An 8403-nucleotide genomic window follows, 5' to 3' on the forward strand; every position below is an offset into this window, starting at 1 on the left:
TAGATCCCAAGGTGGCCGAAATTATGCCGGAGCCCTCCACTGCGGCAAATCTTTCATTTCTTAGTCCCTCCTTTATCCCTTCCCTTACGGCGCGGTTCAGGTGTCCGCCGATATATGAGACAGGTACTGCGTCATTGCCTTTCCCCAAAAATCCACTTTCATTTTCACCTACCCGCCGCAGTCGCTGAGTGGCTAGGGCGCTCGACTACTGATACGGAGTTCCCGGGCTCGAACCCGACCGCGTCGGCTGCGTTTTTATGGGGGGAAACGCTAAGGCACCTGTATGCTGTGCGATGTCAGTGTACGTTAAAGATCCCCAGGTGGTCGAGATTATTTCGGAGCCCTTCACTACGGCACCTCTTCTTTCACTTCCTCTTTTATCCCTTCCCTTACTGCACGGTTCAGGTGTGCAACAATATATGAGACAGATACTGCACCATTTCCTTTCCATAAGAACCAATTAATATTATTATGATGCATGAAAGCTACTGCACCCTTTATTTTCTTCAAGAACGGTTGCTTGCTTCAAAACACATGCTGTCGCGGGGTTGACGTGTCCACCAAGATGTCTTGATCTGATCTACTGCGCCCTTTCTTTTCGTCAGAAACGCTTCCTTTTCTCAAAGAGAAAAAAAAAATGAGTTGTAAAGTTTAGAAGAACGATGGAAAGAGAGGCGCGGCGGCAGAACCGCGTCCGTCCACCGAGATCTCGATCAAATACTGCGCCATATGCTTTCCATACAATTTATTTTAAAGCACGACGCTGGTTAGAGCAAGAGATATCGCAAGTGCAGATGAAATCTCAGCGATGTGGTCACTGGTTGACCTGAATGTGCTGAACACCGATATTCCCGACGCATGCGCGGTATTTAGGCGTGACGACACCCTCACTATCGCGCATGCACCGTTACCAAGGCAACCAGCTGCGCCATTCCGCCGGTGTAGCAGTTGTGCCTCTCTGTGGAGCTCCACGTATAAAAATCCTGAGGGCATGCGCATTGCTAGGGATAGCAGGTGCGGTGGCTTCCTGGCCTTACGGGGCTGGGATCGAGGGGCTCTCACACATGTTGCGAGGGCTCCTTGTCATCTGCGATATCTGTTGCTAAACCTTCGTCATCGATTGAGATGGCGCGGCTGTTGCGATGCGCGTTTTTTCAATCTTCGCGCTTACATAGCTTTCAACTCTCCTACTGTCTGCATAAGGCGCGATTTTGGCTTAGCTTGAGCCAGTGGGTTGGCCCGTGCACTTTCTTTTTCATTCTTCCTTCAGTCGCAACAACAATGTCAAAATTCCTAGTCAGGTGCTCCATGTTTTAAGAAGCTGATGGTGAGAGCGTGTACTGCGCGCGGCGTCCCCGGTAACGAGGCGGCTCACGGGCTAGCCCGAGTTCTCTATTTCGGGTAGCCGTAGAGCCTCCCGAGCACTGGGGGAAAGAGGAGCGCCGGGAAAATTACGGGGAAATAGTTAACTATTACAAATTGGGACGTATGCTGACACCCCCACCAGACCCAAAATTAAACAGTAGAGAAGATGTCGCGCGGAGGCGGCTACAAGCCAATACATTTATGAACCCGGTATGGGCTTACCATGCGTAACCAGAGCTGAGGTCGCATGATCGAAGCTCACACTGTGGGGCGAGAGGAACCCTCGATCGCATAATTTGGGAGTGCCCAAATTCTCCTTTAGCGGGCAAAACTTTCTTAGTAGAGAAGCCTGGGAGACCCTGATAAAAGGCCCGGACCCTGAGCTCCAGAGCAACGCCATATATCTGGCGGAAGAGGCCGTTACCAGTCATGGACTGCCAGCCAGTCTTTAACCGCGGCCGTGCAACTCCTTGTCTCCCAGGGCTGGGTGCCGGGTGCGGAGAGAAACGTCTTTTCTCGTAAAAATTAAAGTTGTTCATTCAATCAATCGGCTACAAGACGCTGCTTCGAACGACCTTGAAATCGTTGCTTAGCGTGAAGAGGCCCGTCAGCGTATGAATGAAGCTCGAAGGGCTAAGCTTGCGCTCGCAGCTCTCGCTATGCACATCCTCGCCTAGCTCTGCTAAGCCAATGCCATTTTTTTGTAGTCTCTCTAAAGTGATACTTTGAATGCGTTGCAATGTGTTCTAGATTCATTTTTTTTCTTGTTGTTAGGATCGATTAGAAAATCCTCGTTATCATCAATTTGCTGTATAATGTTTGGTTTGTTTTTGTACCTTTCGTTCTCACTCTCTTGCTTGCGACCGACGAGAGCTGGGCACCAAACGACCACTCCTCTTGTCAATTGGTAGCTGATTTCTGGGCGATCATGCCACGCTGAGTCGAGGGCTTCTCCTTTGAGTCCGAGACAGCTATCTCCACACGCTGTAAGCGTGTCTAGGATTGCAAGCCACAAGTGCGTGTAGATGACCTCTACTTTTCACTGCCGTTGTCTTAGCTCATCTTTCGGATGGAAGGAGACAGTATGAGATTTCTTATCCACGACGAATTTTGCATGTGTCGGGAAAATGCGGCAATCCTAATACCACACAGTCGCAAGCTGAAGCTGTTTGCTCCATCCGTTTGTGAGCCTTTGGATTTATTTTAGGGTAGCAAAACCGCAGCGGTGCATTACAGATATTCCTGCTGCAGTGGGCGTGAAGGGAACGATTTCAAAAATGGCGGTGCTGACAGTCTCACCTAATTCCTCACCTTTCGTGGTAAAAGCCCTTCCCTCTCTTTTTCGCACAGAAAAACTGAGAGATCAGAAGGATCGTTTGGCTTAGGAGAAGCACCGTGACAGCAGAGCAGAAATGACAAGTCTAAAGGCGAACCGCACAGTGCATGAACAACAGCGAGACCGCCTTTATTGCGTCGTTTAACGAGCGCCACAGCAGGCGTTAACCCAGGCGAAATGGAGGGTTGTTGTTGTTGGCTGCGTGAGGAAGTGCACCTGGTAGCCCCGGAAACGCGTCGACTCGGTGGAGAACGGCCGCATGTATGTTCATAGCCTGGACTAGGGCGAACCAGCGCGCCTCCATCTCTGGGTTAAATGGGTATAGATGGCCCATCCCTGGAAATATAAAGAAAGCAGTGTTGTTTACGAAGCACGATGCTCAATATGGCAGCAACATAATGAACACAAATAAGGCTGTCTCAATAAGAATGCGTTGTAGGGCTAAATGTATTTTTGTCCGTGAAAAGCCTCGAATAAAATGAAGAAAATAGCCAGGAATAAATGAATACGCAATGCGCAATAGACGAATATGAACAGTGCACTGAATAATAATAATTGGTTTTTGGGGAAAGGAAATGGCGCAGTATCTGTCTCATATATCTTTGGACACCTGAACCGCGCCGTAAGGGAAGGGTAAAGGAGGGAGTGAAAGAAGAAAGGAAGAAAGAGGTGCCGTAGTGGAGGGCTCCGGAATAATTTCGACCACCTGGGGATCTTTAACGTGCACTGACATCGCACAGCACACGGGCGCCTTAGCGTTTTTCCACCATAAAAACGCAGCCGCCGCGGTCGGGTTCGAACCCGGGAACTCCGGATCAGTAGTCGAGCGCCCTAACCTCTGAGCCACCGCGGCGGGGCACAGTGCACTGAAGGAACTACATTTTCCCATTAGGTGAGAATTAAAGACCTTTACTAACAACAAAAATAAAAAAAAATGGTTTTTGAGGAAAGGAAATGGCGGAGTATCTGTCTCATATATCAGCGGACACCTGAACCGCGCCGTAAGGGGTGGGATAAAGGAGACAGTGAAAGAAAAAGGAAAGAAGAGGTGCCGTAGTGGTGTGCTCTGGAATAATTTCGACCACCTGCGGATCTCTAGCGTGCACTCGCGTCGCGCAGCATGCGGGCGCCTTGGCGTTTCGCCTCCATCGAGGCGCGGCTGCCGCGGTCGGGTTCGAACCCGGGAGCTTCGAATGAGTGGCCGAGCTACCTAACCCCTAAAAAAAGGCATATTTAAAGTAACGCGACTAGACCTGAGGAGACAACGAAAATGCTACTGGGTGCTTCCCGTTCTCGTCTTTGGTGGTTGCGAGGAGGATCAGTTCTGGGCGCGGGCTTTTCGCACCGTGCCGATTTCTTCTCCCAAAAAAAAGGCAGAAGAAGAAGTCGGCACGGTGCGGGGGGCTTGCTTTTGGAGCTGTTCCTCCTCTGGGACCGTTGGGGACGAGAGCGGGAGGTGCTCAGTAGTATTTTATTTTTTGTTGTGTTCTCGGTTCTACTCGTGTTGCTTTACATATATACAGTACGGCAAAGTGTAGAACAGCAGTTGCCAGCTGTAACTGTGAGCTTTCCAAAGGAAATTAGACATTGACCTATTCCCTCTATTTCGAATGCGCACAGCACGCCGGCAAATGTTTCAGTGAAAATAAATTTAGCGTAGACATGCAAAAACCGATCAAAGCAACCGACACATAGCTGCCGGCAAACTTCGTAACCGTTTCAAGATATAATAGTTTATATAAAACGGTTGGCTCGAACAGAGCTGACAACGAACGATGATATATATGTAAAGACTAACACTCGATTGTGCAACTCAGAGAAGCAGTCAATGTAGAATGCCGGTCCAGCTGTTATGTGCCGATAAGAACCATAGCCTGGAAAGAACGACTGCTTAAATCGTGCAATACCATCTCAGGCAAGCAGGGAAAAAAAGGTTGGTGAAAACGTCGCGCCACGCATCAAGAAATTGCGCATTTTTGCCGTTCATAAAAGGCGTCAAAAGGCATTCCTGAGATCGCGCACACGAAGAGCTACAGTTTCAGACCAGTTCACTTACTCCCCCCAATGAGGCGGCGATCCCGGTGGACGCTGTTCATGGGTGTGCCCATTATTGTTGGTGCTCTCACTGGTGGTAACGCAGGTCACGTCGAAGTACTGAGGAGGGCGGCAACAAAGCTGTAGTTGTATCCAACAAAAGGACCGGTCCAAATAGAATACGTGGCTTCCAGGGCACGAGATGCCGGAATGAAAAACAAATCCTCTTCGCTTTCTTCAAAAAATAAAATGTTGAACGTACAACACTTTTCTTCATGGATCAGCTGTTTGTGACAGAAGGAAGTCAAACCGAAGTCGAAAAAAGAACGGAAAACATTTTGTAGAACCACACACTAATTAAGAAGGATACCATAAATGTTAATTTCTTTCATTCAGTAGTGACCGCCACCTGGCAGCGCCGTGCACTAGCCGAAGAAGAGGAAGGGAGTAGTGAAGAATAGGTTCAGAGAAAGCAATATCTGGAGGTTCCGCTTTCGAGACTAGGACTGCCTCTGTCTCTTACAGTTCTTCTATCGTTCGGTGCGAGCGCCAAGGGATTCGCGTTAAGCAGTGTATGCGGCTACCTTCACGATTACATAAGTGCAACTAATCGATTATCTTGTTAGCTATACACAACATTCTTTCGCATGTCCAAAAATGGCTAGATTGATTCTATTCCAGATGACTCATGCCTCTTGAATTCATTTTATTTTTCCATTTTTTTTTATCTTGATTCAGTCTTCTGACGTTTCCTTCCCCGCGCAAATGCTTCATTGGCATTCTACTCTATACCTTGGCCAATCCCACCCACGTGGGTATGTGCCATATTACTTGAGGAGAAGAAGAAGAAGAATAGGTACCTCTCTCTTCCAATCTATCAGACTACATACTATTACCACTCCTTTTCCCATCAAAACTTTCCTGTATGCTGTAGGTGTTTGCAACGCACACGAAACACGGACGGACAGAAAAGGGAACGAAACACAGCGCTGACTTTCAACTGACCTACAGCATGAAAAACCAACTAGCCCAAGAAAAGACGATTCTTTCCTGTATGCAGTAATTAACCGCCTGTGTCTTGGCCACTCTCCCGTAGTGGGTATGTGCCAGCAACGTCTGAGGCCTTCCTTCCTTCCTCAGGCGCGCCAATTCGCGCGACCAAATGCCTACGGCCTTTTGTGCAGGCGGAATTTCAGAAGATATCAACAGCATAACATAAAATTCGGCGACACATCTAAATTGCGTTCGAAAATCTTTCTGGTACGAAAAACCTACAAATAAAAATTACGGCTCCAATCCACGCTGTGAAGGTGGTTGGACAGCGAAGCTATGCTTTTAGCATTCAATTTATAGCCCACGTTTTTCGCTTATGACAACGAAACGAAAACGCAACCATAATCTTTACCGGGAAACACACGCGGGTACTAGGAACGAAGCACTTTACAGGCGCCGTTACCATACATTATGCGGTTTGCACTTCACACCAGGGCTTCGAATGATGCCAACCGCTTTCGAAGCAACAGCAAACCTATTGTTTACCTCGCCGCGATGGCTCAGTGGTTACGGGGCTCGGATACTGATCCAGAGTTCCCGGGTTCGAACCGACCGCGGCGGCTGCGTTTCGGTAAAGGCAAAACGCTAAGGCGCCCGTGTGCTGTGCGATGTCAGTGCACGTTAAAGATCCCCAGATTGTCGAAAATATTCAGGAGCCCTGCACTACGGCACCACTTTCTTTCTTTCTTCTTTCATTACATCCTTTATCCCTTCCCTTACGGCACGGTTCAGGTGTACAACGATATACGAGACAGATACTGCTCCAATTAATTTCCACAAAAAACAATTTTCAATTTACCAAAACCGAACGCGCAGTTGTCGGAAATATTCGTTCCCCTACGGCGCAGTTCGGGTGTTCACCTAGATAAGTGAGGCAGGCGTCATTTCCTTTCCTTAAAACCAATTTCAATTTCTTTTTCACCCCGCCACGATGGCTCAGTGGTTAGGGCGCTCGACTGCTGATCCGGAGTTCCCGGGTTCGAACCCGACCGCGGCGGCTGCGTTTTTATGGAGGAAAAACGCTAAGGCGCCCGTGTGCTGTGCGATGTCAGTGCACGTTAAAGATCCCCAGGTGGTCGACATTATTCCGGAGCCCTCCACTACGGGACCTCATTCTTTCTTCTTTCACTCCCTCCTTTATTCCTTCCCTTACGGCGCGGTTCAGGTGTCCAACGATATATGAGACAGATACTGCGCCATTTCCTTTCCTCCAAAAAACCAATTATTATTATTTCTTTTTCGTTGCCTTACGGCGCGGTTCGGGCGTCCACGAAGATATGCGCGACAGGTGTCATTTTCGTTCCTAAATTTGTCCGACGCGCAAGGCGTCGCCCCGAACGGAAGACGGCGTTCCGTGGGCCCCTTGGCAACCCTGCAACACGCTGTTGCTTCCCGCTCTTAAAGATGAAACTGAACCACTGGTTTTTGTTTTATTTTTTATTTTTATTGTGTATAGTTTTCTTTCTTTAATTTTTTATATTACGACTGATTTATTAGTATGATGTACGCTTTTTATGCCCTATTTTCCTTTTTTGTATTCTTTAGTTTTATTCTTCATATTTTTTATATTTATATAATTTTTGGGACATTTTTAATGTTACGACTCTTTTTGAGTAGTATGATATACGACTTCTATGCTGTTGACAACTTTTTCACTCCTGGTGTTTTTAGCTGACGACGACAAAAATTTCTTTTGACGGTAGAGCTAATAGCTTCGCCGTGAAAAATTAGCTGCGGTTAAACTCGCTAAGACGCCCGTGTGCTGTGCAATGTCAGTGCACGTTAAAGTTCCTCAGGTGGTCGAAATCATTCCGGAGCCCTCCGCTACGGCACCTCTTTCTTCCTTTATTCTTTCACTTCCCCCTTTATGCCTTCTCTTACGGCGAGGTTCAGGCGTCCAGCAATATATGTGACAGATACTGCGCCATTTCTTTTCCCCCAAAACCAATTATTATTATTATTATTAATATTATTCCACCACTGCTAAACCTGGGTAAAGAGCAAACGCTGTGGTGTATCGCGCAACTAGAGGCGGCTTCACGTCTGTAACTTTGAGCGCGTTCTGCACACTAGATAGGCAATTGCGCCCACCCTGCCACCCTGGCAGGTGGCAGTTAAGGTAATGCTTAATCGCGAGATGTTGGTCACCCAATGAACGCTGTGGCCTATTTCCGAATAATAATAATAATAATAATAATAATAATAATAATAATAATAATAATAATAATAATAATAATAACAATAATAATAATAAATTGTTTTGGGGGAAATGCCGCAGTACCTGTCTCATATAGCGTTGGACACCTGAACCGCGCCGTAAGGGAAGGGATAAAGGATAGAGTGAAAGAAGAAAAGGAGAAAGAGGTGCCGTAGTGGAGGACTCCGGAATAATTTCGACCAGCTGGGGATCTTCATTCAACTTTCACTGACGTCGCACAGCACACGAGTGGCTTTGGGTTTCGCCTGCATCGAAACGCGGCCGCCGCGGTCGGGTTCGAACCCGTGTACTCTGGTTTAGTATCCGAGCTCGGAGTTGGTGCACAGTTCTACGTAGAAAAGTTAACGCAAGAAACCTACACAAGAAAGGTGGACAAGACACCGCGATACGATGGCTA

The 8403-nt window shown here is 47.6% G+C and overlaps 1 long non-coding RNA gene across 1 annotated transcript; it reads right to left on the reverse strand.

The window, feature by feature from the left end:
* Positions 1-2794: 2794 nt before the first annotated feature.
* LOC144105548 (uncharacterized) lies at positions 2795-5033 on the reverse strand. Its single transcript, XR_013308821.1, has 2 exons — positions 4758-5033; positions 2795-3037 (listed from the first exon to the last, which is right to left on the reverse strand). It is a non-coding gene; the product is annotated as an uncharacterized LOC144105548 (long non-coding RNA).
* Between the last annotated feature and the right edge of the window lie 3370 nt (positions 5034-8403).

This window comes from Amblyomma americanum, chromosome 9 (genome assembly GCF_052857255.1).
Source record: "Amblyomma americanum isolate KBUSLIRL-KWMA chromosome 9, ASM5285725v1, whole genome shotgun sequence".
NCBI classification, from domain to species: domain Eukaryota; kingdom Metazoa; phylum Arthropoda; class Arachnida; order Ixodida; family Ixodidae; genus Amblyomma; species Amblyomma americanum.